This window comes from Ochlerotatus camptorhynchus, unplaced genomic scaffold (assembly GCF_037179485.1).
Source record: "Ochlerotatus camptorhynchus isolate MF236.1 unplaced genomic scaffold, CSIRO-AGI_Acam_v1.1 ptg000367l, whole genome shotgun sequence".
In the NCBI taxonomy this organism is placed as follows: Eukaryota; Metazoa; Arthropoda; class Insecta; order Diptera; family Culicidae; genus Ochlerotatus; species Ochlerotatus camptorhynchus.
In genome coordinates, this window is record NW_027040855.1 from 6,126,205 (window position 1) to 6,146,603 (window position 20,399).

Sequence of the window (20,399 nt, forward strand, 5' to 3'; positions counted from 1 at the left end):
GTCCGTTTTCGAGAACAGGTTCAAGATATTAAGCACAACTCATGTACTTTAATCACGTTTACCAGAACAAGATCATGATTTTCAGAACAGAGTTCACGTTTCTATGACTTTTGTTGCCTGCACGATTCCATGATTTTTATTCATGGTGTACTTTCGTAAACGAAAAATTGACTTTTCCACTCATGTCCGCATCTAACCGACACATTTCGTTGACCGTCTCGACGCTAACGAACACATCGCATAAAGTAGCAGGGCAATGAAGTCCACCGGTACTTGGAGTGCCAATGCAATCCAGGTTTCATCCAGCAAAAATGCGCATTCAGCTAAGTACGTTACAATGAAAAGACAATTTTCAGAAATTTAGTTATGCAAGTACCCGAGCAAAGTCGGTTAACAAGTCTTTCAGCGTAAAAAAAACATGAATACTAATCACTTGCGCCAGACCCGTATTCAGTTAAACAGTTGCAATGGAAAATCGGTAATTAGCTTAGCTTAGACTGACTGCACTAGAAGTTAACGATACCACACTGCTGCGTAATGGATGAAGAGACATCCCAAGTAACAATCTAAATGCTTGGAAGATTTATTCTTATTTTATCATTGTTTTATCATAGCATCCCTTCCAGCCTGTGGTTGTATTACGGTTTTGTGTGCTTGTCATAAAATCAGGCCGTCAAGTCGTCTATAAAACTGTTTTATGACTACTAAATTAAAACTCAGACTTCATAGTTTTAACGGTCCATTCTGACATTGTTGATAAATCTGTTGATGATCAGTAGATAATGCAATGCCAACGAACACATCGCATAAAGTAGCAGGACAATGAAGTTCACCGGTACTTGGAGTGCCAATGCAATCCAGCTAAGTACGTTACAATGAAAAGACAATTTTCAGAAATTTAGTTATGCAAGTACCCGAGCAAAGTCGGTAAACAAGTCTTTCAGCGTAAAAAAAAAACATGAATACTAATCACTTACGCCAGACCCGTATTCCGTTAAACCGGAAACTCAGTAATTAGCTTAGCTTAGCTTATACTGACTGCACTAGAAGTTACCGATACCACACTGCTGCGTAATGGATGACGAGACATATGTGAAGGCGGGCTTCAACCAGATTTCAGGAAACCTTATGTGACTGCCAAGGATAAGTGTGATGTTCCCGAGACACTCCAGACACAGAAGATGACGAAGTTCGCCAAGAAGTTCTTAATTTGGCAAGCGATTTGTACCTGCGGAAAGCGGAGTACACCTTTAGTTACCGCAAGCACCATGAATGGGCTGGTGTATTTGGAACAGAGTCTCCAAAAGAGGCTTCTCCCACTCCTGAAGGCTCACGACGGTCCGACGATCTTCTGGCCGGATCATGCCACTACACGAAGGACGTGCTAGAGTGGTATAAAGCGAATGATGTCGATATCGTGCCGAAAGATCTGAACCCCCCAAACATTCCGGAATTGCGCCCAATAGAAAAAAAAATACTGCGCCATTATGAAAGAGCACCTTCTAAAACGACCTTAAGTGGTGAAGAATGTAGAAGAAATGAAGAAAGCATGGGTTAATATGCAAAAAAAACTGTCAATTCTGAGGTCATGCAGAACCTTATGGCTGGGGTTATGGCGAAATAAAAATAAAATTAATTATGTCAAAACTAGCTTTGATTGTTTCTTTTTACTACCTTAACATTTGGTGATAATCAAATAAAAACTCGAATTTTGAGAATGAATTTTGTGTGTGCGAATTTTAATAGGTACACTCTGTATCTCAGACGTTTCCGAAAATATTAACAGGTGGTCCACTAATTCTGCTAGGCATTTTTTACATCTCACGACATTTTCCACGAAAAGAACATAAATTGAAGGTTACAGCGCTATGTTCTCATTACTGACCCCCCGACAAACATTTAGTTAATTAGATGCTGGATAAACATAGTGTAAACCGAATGAGCTCTACATTTTAAACCGAATAAGCAATTAGCCCCGCTCTACCCTACAGCAATAAAGGAATATCTGTTTATCAAATTTGCCCCATTTGATGATACGTAGGGTAGAGAACTACTTCGGCCTAATCGCCCATTTTGGGCCTATCGAGCATAAAACATCAAATAAATCCATGATTTCAGAGTTGTCAAGTCAATTATGGGTTTGGTACGATACTTTAGTTAATAAGCTACCGAACGAAGTCAATGAGAACGCGTGATATGAAGGTTTGCACCCATAATTCACAAAAACAATTTTTATCTTCATCCGATAGGCCGAAGTGAATTCATTGGCGACGCCGAGTTTAGAATCCGAGTTTGGCGTCAAGAAGCAGTGTTAAACTTTTGACAATATCGATTGATTTCTGTTTATCGAATCTTACGGTACGTGCAGAAAGGTAAATAAGTTTGGAAGCCATCAGTAATAATAACATTATGTTTCGTGCTAAACTGAGCTACATTAAGAAAGACTAATTGCGGGTTGTGCTTAATATGCCGGAAATGAGGTAGTTAACCCTATTTACATAATTTAACAAACGAAACTTACCGTACGGCTGGTGCTATCAGCAAGCCTCATCGTCATCACCAACATTACTGCCACTGGACATAGCCATATGGCGTAACCTATTACACTCTTCACTATGGTTTCAACAGTTTCGTCTTTCATAATACAAACTATATAAAATAGTTGATACAATTGCGCAGTTCCTTCGAAAAACGTCAGCATTATGAAATACATAATTGGTATCGAATATACTTTCATCAGAAGATCCATAATTGACAACAATTCAAAGTATATTTGAATATGAATGCGGATATCACCGGCCCGTAATATTACTCTTTCGGTGCATTCTGCAGTGAATTTAAGTTCAGTCCGCAACACTGTAAGGAAAATGTTGAACTGTATGAGGTAATTGAAACCTACAAAGGCATTTATCTCAAAAATGACAATTACGATCGTATAGATCCAGGAAAATTCTTCGATAAAAATCATGATTTGGAAAATACTTTGAAACACGAAATTGTACAATATATTAACAGTTATACAAACAAGTAACAGTTGTCAGATCTTTCCATATTGGGGCTCTCCGAGATTAGTTCTAATCTTTTGTTTCACTCGTAGGTGCAGATTTAACAATTGTAGAAAGATGCGTGTCTTTAAAACCCCATTCACAATCGTTGTATAAACCCAGAGAAAACACAACTGGCTATCTAGGATTATAAGTAGCGCATAAATGTGTCCGTAAACGTCAAACCTTTGGTCTAACGTTAAGTTTACATACCAGAGGTAAAATGCATTCATAAATAAGTAGAAAACACTGTTTACTAGTAAACTCAGCCATCGTTTTGTTGAACTTCGGTACATTTGCGCTGATCTATCGTATGTAACCGAGTTTTGGGCAAAAAGGGTTGTCAGTAAAAGTGTAGAACCTAGTGGATCGTTCTCCGCCATGTCTGTAACCACTAACACAGCTATTGCTTCTACTGATTATATTTCCGATGTTATGTTGGATGAATGTAGGTACGACTGTTGAATTTGGTTGAGTACACTGAAATATATCCTTCATGTGTCTATCACTTGAATTTATATTCTACATAGAAGTCATTCTTCTTATTCTTCTTATTCGCATTTCAAGCTTATTGCTAACCCATATTAGCTTATTGCATGCTCTCACCTTAGTGTTCTAAATGCACTTCCACAGGTATTAATTGAGAGCTTTCGATGCCAATACCAATGCATGAATTGTATATTGTTGCCACACAATGATACTCTATGCCCAGGGAAGTCGAGAAAATTTCCAACCCGAAAGATTTCCTCGACCGGACCGGGAATCGAACCCGCCGCCTTCGGCTTGGTAATACCGTGCCTTTACTGACTAGGCTATGAGGCCCCTAGATAGAAGTCATAGAAGTCATACAACAGTTGAATCGTAGTGAGGCAAGTTATGTGGAAACAATTAACGTTATAAAAAATGTATAGACTATATTATGGAAATAGAATTGATGTCATTTGATGATTGATGATGATAACCTATTTCTCTTACAAAGGCCTTAGCTAAACGATTTATATATTAGATATTTTAATGAAAACATGGTTTGTTAAAAGACGGACAGATTCCTTCTACAGATATAAAATTCCACCAACAGGTTAACAGCGACATAATTGTAAAAAAATCGTTAGCGTATAAAACATCTAGTCATAATAATTAAGCATAGGCACATTTATCAATAGACATAAAGACAATCCGTCACAGAACCGATGCGGCCATTGCAGCCATTTTAGATCACCGAAGAAAAAGTCTAACTGCATTTTAAATGCCTAACTTAAGATTGGCAAGAGCATCCGTAACTAGCGAGGAAAACATTCAATTTCACCGACTGCATTTTAAATGAATTATTTTAATGCCACCTGCCTTCATATTCGCTTCCACCGTACATACTGATTTTTTTTAAAAAGAAAAAACAAATAACAGCACAGAAATCATTCAGTTACACAGTCCGCCCGTCCTTTCCCCATTTTTTACTAAGCTAGAATAAGCTCTCTCTCTCTCTCAAACACACACTCTATCAGCGGTAAACGCTTATTAAAAAGACCTCATTTTCAAGTAAAATTCACATCTTTCAGGCGTTTGGAAATGCGTTGGGATCAATGTAATTGCAAACAATTGCGTGCAGGGTTACTTCCATTCAACATACAACAAAATGTTTTTTTAATGCGTTTATTTTTCCAGGCTCATTTGCCGTAGCTTTGCGGAACCGATATTCATCGTTTGGGTTACAAAATTACTTAAAACTAACGTTAGTAAAGCGGGGACCGATTACTCGCGGCTATCTCGAGATTGGGGGTAACAAATTGTAACAAACGGGTGGCAGGGTAGAGATTGAGTACACAAGGTTTTTAAGAGCAATGTGCTCTTGATCTTGAAGTAAGCGACATACTGGAGAAAAAGACAAACATGGGGGTACACCGATGGAGACCTAGCAACTTGAGAGAACACAAGATGAAACTAACTACTAAATCCTCAGATCGATCCGTTTTAAAAACACATAAATTAAATTAAAATATTCGAGATCTCGGCTCGCCAAGATGTCTCTAACGGGCCGCATAGGTTGTTTTCCTCGGGCCCTGAGGGATGCGGATAACTCGGATCCAGCAACACAATGTAGGGTGCATGACCAAAGCACGTGGTCGATATCGTGATAGCCACTACCACAAGCGCACAAATTGCTGCCTGCGAGCCCGACTCGGAAGAAATGCGAGTCTAACGAGTAGTGATTAGACATGAGCCTTGACATGACACGTATAAAGTCACGGTTCATGTCCAATTGAGGGTTCTAGCTCCAATTCCAATAAGAATTCAAATTTAGTTCTGAAATTTTGCTGAGCCCTCCTGATGGAAATTGCATGAAAATCCCGGGAACTCCAAAGATGGTCTCTGCGGATGGTTCTAAAAGAATTTTGGGGTGGGGAAATTTTAAGGGAATTCCTAGAATAATTAATACGAAAATAATCTACTTTAACTAATCATGCGTTATTACTTCATGCGTGAATTTATCGATTAACAAAGTCGGAGATGCTTAAGCATTTCCAACTACGAAAATAATCTATTTCCCAAAAATTTGTTGATTGTTCTGCATAAAATTTCAAGAATGCATATTTTTGTAAAAGCTATGCATTTGCCTCTAAGTTTACGAGAAGGGAAATTATTCTAAAAAAGTTCTTGAGAGCATTCTGAAGAAATTCTGTGAAAAGTTCATAGCAAATTATCAAAGTTATCTACCTAGATATATCAAATATTTAAAGATTTCGAATGCAGAATCAAATTCAAGATCATAAAAAATGGCAATTACTTTTTGCCAGTCATCATCGATAACGTAAGTAAAATTAAATTATTCAAACCACTTCAAATGCTCTTCACAGGAGATTCCGTTGTGAGATTCGATTAGATAGAAATTTATGAAATTTGATTTTAAGTTCCATGACATGAAAAGTTTATTTCAATATCAAACCGTATTTCTAAGTTACCATATAAATGGTTTGCTTAGTATTTACAAGTCACTATTTGGTCACTATTTCCGAAATTTTAGTCACTAAAGTCACTACTATTATATCGCATCAGCACTACCAGCCCTGCCTGGGGGAGACCCATGTAACTAATTCGTGAAGTTGTCGAGTTTCCATGAGAGAAGCTCATATATTTCTCAGACATCAAGTTGCTCAAATAGTTGTTCATAATTGGTGAAAGCCCACTATCGTGGAGTTTATCCGAAATGACGTCGATACAAACAGAATCAAAAGCCCCCTTAATGTCCAAGAAAACTGAACCCATTTGCTATTTTTGCGCATAAGCCAGTTGAATTTCAGTTGAAAGCAAAGCAAGACAGTCGCTCGTTCCCTTGCCTCTCCGAAATCCAAATTGCGTATCTGAAAGTAAACCATTCGACTCGACCCATTTGTCTATACGAAAAAGAATCATTTTCTCCAACAATTTCCGTATACAGGACAGCATCGCGATGGGACGGTACGAGTTATAATCCGATGCGGGCTTACCGGTTTTCGAATGGCGATAACTCTTACTTGCCTCCAGTCATCCGGAACAATGTTGTGCTCCAGAAATTGATTGAATAAGCTCTTTTTTTTTCCTTTGGTTTGTTTTTTTCGTCGATCTTGTTTTCCGTGCTGAGCACCAATGCTACCGACGTGCCAGGAAGGCAGCTCCCACACCTGGACCCTACCTATCGACCTATCAACTCATGAACCGGGGACCAACGGCTTTACTTCCCATCCGAAGGAAGGCGTGATCAGAGATGTTATGCCTCAGAACATCCCGTCGGCGCCGACTGGGATTGAACCCAGGCCTGCTCGGGTGAGAGGTAACCTCAAATATTAACCTGACATGCAACTACTTCAATGCCTGTCACCGAAGGCAGATCGATTCTATAGAAGGAATGGAGCACCCCTCCATACGAATCTGCGCGGTCAAGGCGAATAATGTTGAAATCGTGGAAAGCAAGATCGTTGTCTGAAGAGAACCATGTTTCACAAAGGGCAAATGCATCAGAAAGTGAATTGTTAGCTAAAAATTTAAATGTGTCAAGTTTTGACATAAGACTTCTACAGTTCCACTGAAGAACAGAGATCATATCCCCGACCTCATTCGGAGAGTTATCCATCAAAGGATATGATCGATGCAAGGAAGGACCACCTAGAAGCTAGTTGCTTCAAAAGAGTTTTCACCATTGGCAGCACTAAATTAATAATGCTCCTCGTTGAGTCAGAGATATTGAATATACTGAAGAAGCTATCCACAATATCAGAAAACGTGAACATGGGGGCATGTTCTTGCTGATTATTCGGCTGCTTTTCTGGCCGAAAAACTGGGACATCTGGGGTTTTAGATGATCCTGGAAGTGACGGAAAGTTCTTGTCATAATTACAAGGTTGAAAACCCGGTGGAATGGGCTTCGGTGCTTTTCCGTTACCTCTTGATTTTTCCAAGGTGGAAGGGTGGTCCGTACGAGTGGCCTTACGAGGCTTTTCGGTGGTATGTTTTTTTGCTCGTTTTCTCGTATGGCTACGGACTACCCTCACCGCCCTCTGAGTCAGAGTCTAGATCATCAACTGTCAAAATGGAAAACGTGTTACTGTTTTTTGGTGTGGTCTGAGAAGATGAAGCGGTATTCTTCAAGAGTTCTGCTATCGTTCTCTTGGAGCGAGCTTGCAGAGACCGCTTAATTTTGTCTCCCTGTTGTTTATACCTCGGGCAGTCAGTCAGGGTATGCAGGCTTTCCTTGCAGTACACGCATTTTGGAGGAGCACCGCAAGGGCCTTCTTGATGTTGCTCTCCACACTGATCGCAGCGTGGTTTGTTCGAGCAGTAGTCCGATGTATGATCAAGTTGTTTACATTTCGAGCAGTTCATTACCCGAGGTACAAACAGACGTACAGGCAGCCGAACCTTGCCAATAGCGACGTAGTGAGGTAACGCTGAACCCGAAAAGGTCACACGAAACGAGTTTGACAAGGAATAAGTTTTTTTGGAGCCTACTACGGATACTGACTGCATTTGAAGGCAGTCCAATATCTTCACTTTCGGCAGAGCACGGTTTTTAAAGATTCCGAAGGAATCGGGACCCAAGAAATCATCACTAGTCAAACTCGCCTCGGTGATCACTCCTTCAATTTCTACCTCACTACTGGGTATGTAGACTCGGTATTCCAATGAAAAAAGCTCGCATGCAACAATTTGGTTAGCCTGCTTCCGGTCATCAACGGTAACGCGCAGTTTTATTGGTGTTACCTTGAAAATATCGGTAACGGCCGAAAAATGTGTTGTTAGATCCTTAGAGATCCTCGGAATGTTCAAAGCTTTTTGTTTGGGCCGGAAAAAAAAACAAGCCATGGGCCTTTCGAGGCTTCTGGGTAAGCCTTTAGGCGGGGGAGCGCAGAGGTTTTCGGGGGCAATGGTGTGGGGGGTGCAGGTGGACGAGGAGGAGATGGTGGGGGAGAGGGTTGTGGGCGATACCTTTTCTTGGGATATGCTCCAGTATTTTTGCTGGAGAGCGAGTCAACTGGAACGTCAAGGGTTTCCATGTCCACAACTTCCTCGAGACTTTCGTGTGAGGTAGAATTAAGAGTTTGTCGTCTGAGATGGAAAGCGACCATCCCCCGCCTTTATCATTTTCATCCATTGCGGTCAAATATCGCCGCAATGGCGTTTTTGATAAATATTTTACAAATAATTACAGTAATTTCAAATAATATCAAAAATAGAAAAAAAGCTAAAAAAAAAACAAAAAAAAATGATATAGTTTTACTCTACTAAAGAGTAATACGAAGGAAAGAAAAAAAACCAAGAAAAAAAATATATATATATATATGCTAAAAAAAATGGATCACCCTAACTATACTCTACTTATAAATAGTACGAGAAAAAATTATAGATATATACTATTTACAAAATTTTGGATCACCCTAATTATGACCCAACCTAATCTAATATTGGACCATGTGGGGAGATGCGATACTGGTGAAAACAAAACGACACGATATACCTATTGCACTGAGGCGGCAGATGACTGGTGCGATGCTATTGTTTGCCCAAACGGCTGTTGGGGCGCTAACCTTGCAGCTGGTATGCCTCGGTCGCCTCGGTAGGCAATTTAACGTGCTTTCGTTGTTGCTATCAATGGGATGATGTGATGGTGCGATGATGATGAGATAAAGCTGGACCGTAATCAATGCGCTCGGAATATGACTAACGGCTTCCTCACTCGCGCACTAGTTGTCTTAACACTATGCCAACTAACTTTGGCGAGAAAAAACCCTCGCGTGGGGAAAAACTCAAAAACTCAAATACACTACAACGAGACCGATGCGAATTGACCGGCTCAGCGTGCGAGACGGAATGCAACAACAAAAGGTGTTATGGGATGATGGAACCATAAGATATGTATTATGATTTTATTTTGTATTTGTAAGGTAAAAGAAGAAGTTGTAAAGTTTGTGTTTGACACATAAAACCTGCCAGACACGACTAACGCAATGAGCGGTTTTATGAAGATGATTGTGACTCTTTGCAAGCAAAATTTACAGATTTTATGTGTACAACACATTCCTTACAACCTTATGATTCCATAACACCATAACATACATTTTTTATGCAAAATAAATTGAAGTAACCCTGATTGCATGTCTGCTATATATTATTAATCAATGTCACTAAAAACGTAGGGTAGGTATACCAGTTATGGCAATACGCTTCTATTACATATGGGAATTCCATAGGGCATAATTGGAAAACACAATAATAGGAACCTATAGCCATAACTGGTGCACCTACCCTACTAGTTTTGTATATAAGTGAGGTTAGGTTATCTTTATTAGCGAGACTTTCAGTCAAAGGCTGGTTCATCTCTTCGTACATTAGTTGACCGCTAATTAGTTATTACGCCATTGTTTTATTTACTCCTTTAAACCCCCTGATTCACAATTGTTTACCTGATCGGTAGTGCATTGAACGGCAATGACCTCCAACACGAACTGCATTTGTATCGACAGCAACCACATCATTGTAGAAATGATGTATAAGTGATCCGCCAGAGATCTTCCAACATCATTACTCACGTAAGCAAGCAAGCTATAGAAGTGTAAACTACCCATCACTAGGCTAAACAGTGCAATCATTATGAGTGATCGTCCGAAGCATTTAGAAACAAGCGATACCAATGGATTGAACCGGCTCAGAAAATCTAGGCATATTAAAACATTTTCATAACAACATTGGTTTTCCAGACTGCACTCAATAGTTCTTCTCAAAAACATCAACTGGCGCCGAATCAACCACAGTATTGTAATAAATGGAACACTTTGCCCGATTACTGGGACCGTCAGTATCGAAAAGAACACATATGGTACAGTCATGGAGTAATCGTTTACCAGTATATTGTTCATTACAAACAGTCCAGTTACTACTACACAATAGAAAAATATTGCAAAACCAATAGCACTATGAATACACCTGTTCAGATTGTCATAGCCGAACTGATGGTTAAACCGTGAGCTCAGATCCTTCTCAATCTTCAGCACGTGATTAATCACTTCCAGCATTGTAGTATTGTTATCTATTCCGTTCAAAATCGAGAAAATATTCACAGTCACAAAAGCCAAGGCACCCAGCACGCGAATCACAAATTCCATTATGGTAAACTGTCGGAGAAAATGTCCTCCGATTATCACGTAACTCGATGCAACGAATATTATGCATGCCCAGAAGATTAAAATCCTCACGTAGGGAAACTTTCTCGGAACGTACATGTCTCTACGGCTATCGTACGTTATTGATGTTTGACAAAACAAATTTGTGTAACGGAAAATGTAATTCGTCGTTCCGCATAGATCCATGGTTTCTTGGAATATGCTGCTGGAATCGTTTCAACTATGAATTAGTACGTCATATCCCAAAATCTTCCAGTGGAAGCCACGTCAATCATCGTACGAAAGGGAAGAAAATAGTATAGGGGGAAATGGTGTAAATCGCGCCACTATGAAATTTCGCGTAAAGACATTTTGATCAACTTTTTACTGCATCAAGCACAGCAAAAAAATGATTTTAAGATCACTTCAAAGTTGATGCACTTCAATCGTGTCGAAAATATGGTTTAATATTATTTGCCAAAAAGGACAACATTATCATTAATACAGTTATACTGACATTACACTGCTTTTACTGCATTTATTTATTGATGTGGCCATAAAAATAACATGAGATTTTCGACATGATTGATGTGCATCCTTTTGGATGGAATATTAAAATTTATTTTTGTTGTGTAGGTAGTATAGAAGGTTGTGGTGCGATTCCAAGTTTAAAATTTACCAGTTTTGCTCTAAAAAAATCTATTTTAGAGCATTTCAATGTAAGGTTTATTCGTTCAGTTTTCATAGGTTAAAATAAGAAAATTCACTATAAATTATATACAAATCAACTTGCTGCGTTGCCAGCTTCATGATCGGTGAGGAAAACAGAATGATTTTCGATCACAAATTAGCGTTTTTGATGAATACAATTCTGAGCTGAGCGTGGGGTATTATGTGCCGCGTCGTTTGGTAGCACCTCAACAGCTGTTGGATTTTGAATGGCTTTTAGGAGTCACGTAAAACAGGAGTTATTAAAAGTGGGACCTTCTAAATGCGTATTAACTACTACCTAAATGTATACTACCACCATAAAGAATGCTCGGACCACTCCAAACTGAAGCAAATAGACTTAAAAATTTCATTAGGCTCGTGACTTATTAATGATTTTCGGGTAACATGCCTTTAACAATATCATTTTCCCAAGCGTTGAAAGACGAGTGGTCAAAACACGGGCCCCGTAATCTCAACGTCCATGATTCGGTTCCCGTCTGCTCCTATTTATTTTTTTGTCGACATTATTATTCATATTATTGTTGAAGCTAATACCGATTTATTGTGGCTAAAATTCATAAGTGTTTCTTATGGAATGCTTTCGTTCTTTTGCCTCAGTGAACATGCATGCCAGCTTTTTAACATTGAGTGACATCCAAGTGGGTAGGCGCGTAATATAAAAATGAAAGTATGAGCAGATTTTTTTTTAATGATTTTCCCGGTGATAAAGGCATATCTTCATAAGATGTTTCCGGTAACATCAAGAAGATTCATTAGACTAAATGATACACTAAAATTGGATATATATTTTTGCTACAAAGCAAGGCCATGCTGAACGTGGTTGGGTTCGATTCCCGGTCCGGTCTAGGATTTTTTCGAGTTGGAAACTTTCTCGACTTCCCTGGGCATTAGGGTATGATTGTACTTGCCACACAATTATACTATATATACATATTATACAGAATTACACAGGCATCGACAGCTCTCAATTACCAACTGTGGAGTGCATCTAGAACACTAAGTTGAGAGCGATATGCAATAAGCAAGAATAAGAAGAAGAAGAAGAAGAAGAAGAAGAATACATTTTGGACCAATAAGTAGTTCAAATCGTTCATTTCCTTAGAGGGCATGTATTAACCCACGTTCCCCATACAGCGGAATTTATTGAAGGGAGAGCAAAATACTTCTACCAAATATAATAACATGAGTTATTCTAGGATTGTTGTATTGTTGTATGATTCCTTTGTTCATCTTGGTAATCGAACTTCCGAGGCATTCCAACGACGCATTAGCTTCCGTAACTCTGTCAGTCTGCGGTATCTTGGGCAGCATGCATTAAGTACGTCACGTAAAATTTAGGGAAAATTACCCCCCCCCCCCCCGTTTTTCATATACCTAATGCATTGCTTGTCACTCATTTGTAAACCCACCCTGTCCCTGCCTGAGCGTTAAATACCGTAAAACGGGGTATCTTTGATAATGCGGGTAACTTTGTATGTACTTGTATTTGTAAAATATAAAAAATGTAAAGATTAAATTTACTCGTTGCGCTTTTTTTTCCAAATTAGAAACATTGGTTCCATATTGTAGCTTAGGGTATTTCCGTTGATATTGTATATAGTTTTTAAGTAGTATGTGTTACATATTTGACAAACATATTAAAAAACCATTTTCGTGTTTTTCGCCTGTTTAAAAAAGCACTCAAACCATCACTTATGAAATGTATTTCCGATATAGCCATCACAAATTCAATGTGGTATTCTTATTGCTTATGATGTTTTCTGATTATATACTCATTCAAAGTTTCATATTCAAAGAACCAAATTTGTTTGAGTTTCAACCATATTTTTCTATATTCATCGAGCATTATCAAAGTAACCCCAAATCAAAAAAACTTAAGTTCGGTCACAAAACTAAAAAAAAATAGTACAGATGCTTTAATTTCCTTTATACATATTACTGACGAACTGACACTTGGATCCTCAGTCCTTTTTTGTAAAATATAAAATTTGAAAAACATTCAGTGCTGTAAATATTATTTAGAATATACTTTAAAAAAAACTATCAATGTTACTTCGTTTTACGGTACTTAATGGATGCTCCCTTGAGGCATGAAGAAGGATAGCTTCGTTCGAGTCGCCGGGTGATGTTTAACCTAGTAACGGGAAGTTTATCGAGGTGGACTCACGTATACGAACTTGCTTCTTTCAGCGGTGTGCTAAACACTGGTATCAGTCTCGGGACGCTTCCACTCTAGTTTTATTTCAGGGGGTAGAATGGCTGGAGTCAGCCAAGGGCATCGTGAAAAGATCCAGCTTTTCAGAGTAAGGCTGGAATTATTGGTACAATACTTGTGGCTTAAATACGAATCAGGGTAGTCAGCGAACCGGGAAACCATGGAAATAACCGGTCCTAACGCATTGAAACATCACTGGATTTTCTAGGTTTTTCTTCGTATTACGAATGAAGCCAGAACAAATAGATTTGCTTGGAGCGCTTCTTTTGTTTTGAGTGTCAATGAGTGTAACTATTCATACAACGCACTCGTATAGGTTTTTTTTTATCTTATGAGCTAAAGCATCGAAACAAGCGTATTATTGATTTGTGCACGGTGAAATCAATAATATCGATATTTTCTGCTCGATAGAACGGAAATTGGAGATTACGATGATGTAACGCTCAACCCGTAAAAAAACATAAAGGCATAATGAAATGTATTGTTACCATACAATAGAGAGCACTATATAGGACGTATTGTACATCTATTGTATCTATTGTAATAGCAATATGTTAAAATTTTGTGTACTATATACACACAATAAGATCGATTGTTGGCAATAGATTTGCTGGTAATTGTATTTTATGTTATGGTAATTGTATGGTTATTTTTTTCCGGATACCCTACTACCGGTTGCTTTTATTCTGGATCCTTAATAAAATTGTCCCCTACGGGGTTTTGATTCTTACCTCTTGATGCACCGCCATGAACATTGCAATGACAACGTATAGTTCGTAAACCATTGCAGTTAACCATAGAAAGTTTGTGGCACTGTACAGCGACATAGCAATCTCGTTTTTTAATATGCTTTCTTGTTCGAAATTCTCGTACACGTAGAATCCTTGCATGATGAACTCACACGATATCGTGAGAATCATTGTAATGCAGACCAACCCGAACCATCGATTTACACGTTCGATCAAACACCGAAGCTTACCATGAACTATGAAACACTCACAAAGCATTTCACAACACTCATTTGCTAGGCATTCGGTCATTGTGTGATTTATAAATTTGTAAAAATTAATCGTCAATTGTAGAACAAATGCCATTTCAATGTTGTAAACAGAATATGCTACTATCATCAAGTTGAATAATTGAAGCCAAGCAAAACGATAACTTGTGGTGCTATATATATCCACCAGAAGGTACATACCATTGAGTAGCAGCAAGAAGAACGCTAAGATGGCAACAATTTGTAGGCTGAGCTTGTTTATAAATTTGCTGTAATTTTCTCTATAATTAAAATTACTTTTGAAATCCCGCTCAATAGTTAACAATTGGTTGAAAATTTCCAAAATAATGTTTCCCTGTATTTGTCCTACGATGATGATTTGCAAATGGTTAATATAATACATTAAACTATTCAGAAAGTAAAACGCAACAAGTGTAGTGCTTGACTTCGACAATAAAGAATGCCCATTTAAGTATATTTGAAGAATCCACCTAAATGCTCCAACCACACACACTAACAAATTCACTAGGAAAATAATTCTTCTGATTCGGCTGTTAGAAAACACAAACTTTTTACAAGTAACTTCGTACTGCAGTGATGTTATTCCAAAAAAATTGCTCAATTTGCTGAGCATGGAAAGCAGATCTTCTAAATCCACCATTTTTTTTCTCTTCATAAAAACCAATGTTTTTTTTAGCGATTGACGTGTTTCAATAAGTACACTTGAGAACACACTGCTACCATGTGATCGTAGCGTAAATATAATTCGCCTGAATGCATTGCATAGAGCAAGACTAACGTTTCTACAATAGACATGATAGCTGGACTGTCAAGTTGACTCTTTGTACTCAAGCACTAATCTAACGAAGTGGTTGTTTGTTGGAACATGAGGAATTTGGGACATTGGAATACAATGATGAATACAAAAAACGAGGGTTATTCATACACACACACACACACACACACACACACACACACACACACACACACACACACACACACACACACACACACACACACACACACACACACACACACAACAAATAAACGAATAATATACATATGTCATGTGGATTGTGGTTAACATAAGAATGGTATCGTCAGTGTTCGAAAAATCATTCTCAAGTCGCATTCATTGAGCCCTCCGGAAAGAATAAACTCGCATGTGAATCTGGCAAACAAATCTCACGCTTGAGTTTCTCATGCATTTTCACGCACTCACACTCGCAACGCCAACAATTCATTTCAGCCTAAAACTCTTAAAAACCACTCTAACGTGAATTGATAGCATTCTTGTGCTTGTTTTGTTAGTAATCCATCCACTGATACAAAAACGACACTAATGACAATGAATAACACTAAAATATAAAGCAACGAATTGTTGAACCAGAAAACTCATAGGCGAATAGTCAAGCGTAAAATTTGAGTTTTTGAAATTTTCTGAACAAAGGTTATCGTGCATTTACCTTATTAAATAATATACCCCCTAGTCAGAGCCAAAACCAGGGGTGGAAAACACCTCAGAGCAACTTTATGCATGCATCTCACAAAACTCGACAAAGAGTATGTGGTTCTCCCATTTACTTCCCATTTACTTGGCACACTGTTTTCCAACTAATCTGTGAGAAAGCGATCCACACAATGAGCGGTGCACTCCGTTCGGCGCAGTCTCTATTCTTTAAAATTTAGTCATTAAAGTCCCTCTTTTCGATCGATGTTGAGACTCTCAACTTGAGAGTAAAGAATTTGGCTTTAAAACTCACATCAAATCACAGCTTGATTTTGTAATAAATTTGTAAAAGATTTAATTCAGTGTGTTATGTCTGACAAGAAGAGTTGCGAACAGATGGAAACGTTGACGTAATCACTAATATTTTGATTTTTTTTTTTAAATCTCAAAATTTTCATAGACGAAAAAACCCAAACCCAATATTCTGGCTATTCTACATTTACCTAGTCTACACTGCAACAAAAAGTAACGTAAAATTCACCTGAAAAGGCACGTAGATATTACGTGTTTTGGGGGAGAGATTACATTTAAGTGATTCACATAGAAATCAAATGATTTTCACTTAAATTTTATCGGACTTTTCGATGATCCTCAAATTGGCATCACTTAAACGTTTAATTTTTTTTCTTTGTTACTATGAGGTGGTACAGAAGACTATTTTCTTAACAGGAATGGGGCAAAGTAAAAAGACAACCAGTCCGTTATAGCTATAGACTACAAAGAAGAGAAGGATATTTTTATTAAAATACTCATGGCTAACTTAGATTTATGTAAATTTAATTCTAGACTGCTGTTCTTCCCGACGCATCGCTTCATATATATCCTAAATCTTTAAAAATGTCCTAAAATTGTAAAAAATTATCTAAATCCGTGGCTTTGAAATGTGCCTTAATTTTGCGATCTAATACCCCGTTCACATTACAGCGTATATCACGTGATATACGCTGTCTTGCAATGAGAACTCATACATCTAGTTTTCATTGGAAATCCTATGTATGAGTGCTCATTGCAAGGCAGCCTATATTACGTTATACAGTCTGTAATATGAACGGGGTATAATCACCAATTCATGGTGTGCATCTAATATCAACTTAGTAAATTGTGTGTTTAAAAAAAAAATCGAAGTAGGAAAAGGAGATTAGAATTGGACCGTGCTCTTGCCTTCGATAGCACATTTATGGGATGGTTTGTAAAATTATAGTTTCTCGAAGTGGCAATCGAAGTCAACCGAAGATTGGAATCAATCTTTCCAATAAATAAATGTCAATATTGGTCACTTTTTTTATTGTTTAAAAGTCACTATTTGGTCACTATTCTCGTTATTTTAGTCACTAAAGTCACTACTATTACATCACATACCCACTACCAGCCCTTCTATTATGGTGTGTTCCAGTGACGCGCCTTAACCTCAATCTACATGTAAACCAATTCTCAAAATATAATCAATTATCAATATGTTGCTTGAAATGGATGGATATCAAGCAAACTAGAAGTTTATGTGCATTTTACGACGAATTCGAGTATTAACATAGCATTAAATCTGGATTTGAAAAGTTGGTGCACAGGTAAAAAGTGAGGTTACGTGACGCCACTGGTGTGTTCTAATTATGGTCTATAGAATTCCCATAGACCATAATTGGAACGCACCATAATATAAACGTATAGTCATAACTGGTACACCTACCCTATATACAAACCTTTTTCTTTAAATTGTTGAATTCAGCTACCATGTAGACGAAGGTAATCCATTGACAGATTGTCCATACAGCATCGAATGCATGGTACAATGTATTATTCATGTTACTATTGTTAACAATTTCCGGCATCATCAGTCTGTCGCACAGGAAAAAAGCTTGAAGAGTAGTCTCACAGAAAACCGTTAGCGTTGAAACCATATAACAGATTCCAAAACTATTGTAGTAGAGTGTTAAAATGTCGTACAGCTGATCCAGACAACGGAAGCTAGTTGTAAGAATTTCACATAATTCAACTTCCGAACAGTGGCTACAAGCACTTGAAGTACTGTTCGCAATCAGCTGATTAAGAAAACTGAACTTATTCCCAATCACTGTTGCAACTGTTAAAGACAGTATATAGTACATATTGCAAGTTACCATGACAATACTGTATGCGATAGAGAATTTTAACAGATCCCATGTGTTGAATAGAATTCCTCTAATCACGACCGTCAAAGTGTTTAAACCAACGTATAGTACTACCACAAGCAGTTGTCTCGTTTTAACTTCGAAGAGGATATGCGCGATACTCGGCCGATAGAACAAGTGCGTATGCATAGTTTTGTTCACTACGAGTATACGATTAAATAACTTTAAGTACTCATGAGATTGATACAAATTGTTCATCACTATGAAAATATCATGGAGAAAGTACACGTAGCTGACCAACATGAAGCTGATGACGGCTGTTTTGCTGTTCTGATCAGAATAATATGACATTCCAAATCTGTTGATGGCTTGTCACGGCATAGCAAAGTTTTCTGACTTCGCTTACTAAACAAAATTGAACACTTTTGGCATCATAACTTAATGCAGTGTAGCCGAAAATGTTAGTTTTGCCAACTAGGTTGGTAAGCAGCTGTGGCAAGTCCATCGTCCCGTGTAGAATGGTAAAGTGTTCACAACTAGATTACATTTTTTCTCTTAAGTGATTACATGGTACGCTTAAAACTGATGACTATCTCATAGAACCTGTTACTTTATACAAATGATTGACGATCAGTTTAAAGCAGGGTTGCGACCATTCGTTTACTGTAAAAAATGTGTTTCGGAATTTTGAAATTTTCTTCTTCTTCTGCTTCGTCTTTCAAGCTAATTGTTTATCGCATATTAGCTTATTGCGTGCTCTCAACTTAATGTTCTTGATGCACTTCCACAGTTATTGGTTGAGAGCTTTCGATGCCTGTACCATAATTGTGTGCCAAGTACAATCATATATGCCCAGGGTAGTCGAGAAATTTTCCAACCGGAAAAATTCCATGACCGGACCGGGAATCGAACCCAACCACCTCCAGCATGATCTTGATTTATAGCTGCGCCTTTACCGACTGAGCTAAGGGAGACCCCATGAAATCATTAGATGTTATGGTGATATTATGCACTTGCAAGTTACAAGAAGATTTTGTAAAGTTTGTGTTTGACACATGAAATCTGTCAATTTCGCTATCAGAAAGTCATAATTTTATGATCAATGAATATTCGCTTTTCATGATCGAATAAATCTTAGTTCACGCCTGTTCAGCTCGACTAGCGATTTCGTAACGATAAGCAAAATACAAAATTAAATCATGACTTCGTGATACCACGAACCAGATCCGTTGAATTGATGAGCTGAAAGTGCGTCCACTCCATCTGCTGGACAGATACCTGCTTCCAATTTGGGGTATGGATGAAACCTGCATTGTTCGGTTATTCCAGCCAAGTCTTCTGTCCTTTTAGTTGCCTTCCACTCTCATGCTGTACAATCCAATCAAAACATTGAAAATTATTTTAATGTTGACGTTTTACCGTCCATGAACCATGTTCCCGTTTTCGAGAGCAGGTTCACGATATTAAGCACAACTCATGAACTTTAATCACGTTTACCAGAACAAGATCATGATTTTCAGAACAGAGTTCACGTTTCTATGACTTTTGTTGCCTTTGCTGGTGCCCGGTGCAACGTAGTGCAAACATTACTTTTATTTTGCCACGATTCCATGATTTTTATTCAAGGTGTACTTTCGTAAACGAAAAATTGACTTTTCCACTCATGTCCACATCTAACCGACACATTTCGTTGACCGTCTCGACGCTAACGAACACATCGCATAAAGTAGCAGGGCAATGAAGTCCACCGGTACTTGGAGTGCCAATGCAATCCAGGTTTCATCCAGCAAAAATGCGCATTCAGCTAAGTACGTTACAATGAAAAGACAATTTTCAGAAATTTAGTTATGCAAGTACCCGAGCAAAGTCGGTTAACAAGTCTTTCGGCGTAAAAAAACATGAACACTTATCACTTACTCCAGACCCGTATTCAGTTAAACAGTTGCAATGCAAAATCAGTAATCAAATTGATTTAATTTAAAGCAGGATTAGTTTTCCGTTTACTTCAACAGTATAAAATTTTGCTCCTATTTTTATTGTGTTAAGCGTCAATTCAATCAAAATGAGATCAATTGGAATATTCAAAATAAGTTACATCATAACAGCAAATTTCAATTTCAATTTGATCTCCAGCTTTGCTCGGGTAGCGAGGTGCACATTTCCAGTTT

The 20,399-nt window shown here is 38.0% G+C and overlaps 1 protein-coding gene across 3 annotated transcripts in view; it reads left to right on the forward strand.

Annotated features, from left to right (window-relative positions):
• Mondo (mondo) overlaps positions 1–20,399 on the forward strand; it is a 226,825-nt gene that overhangs the window by 175,455 nt on the left and 30,971 nt on the right. The window lies entirely within an intron of this gene.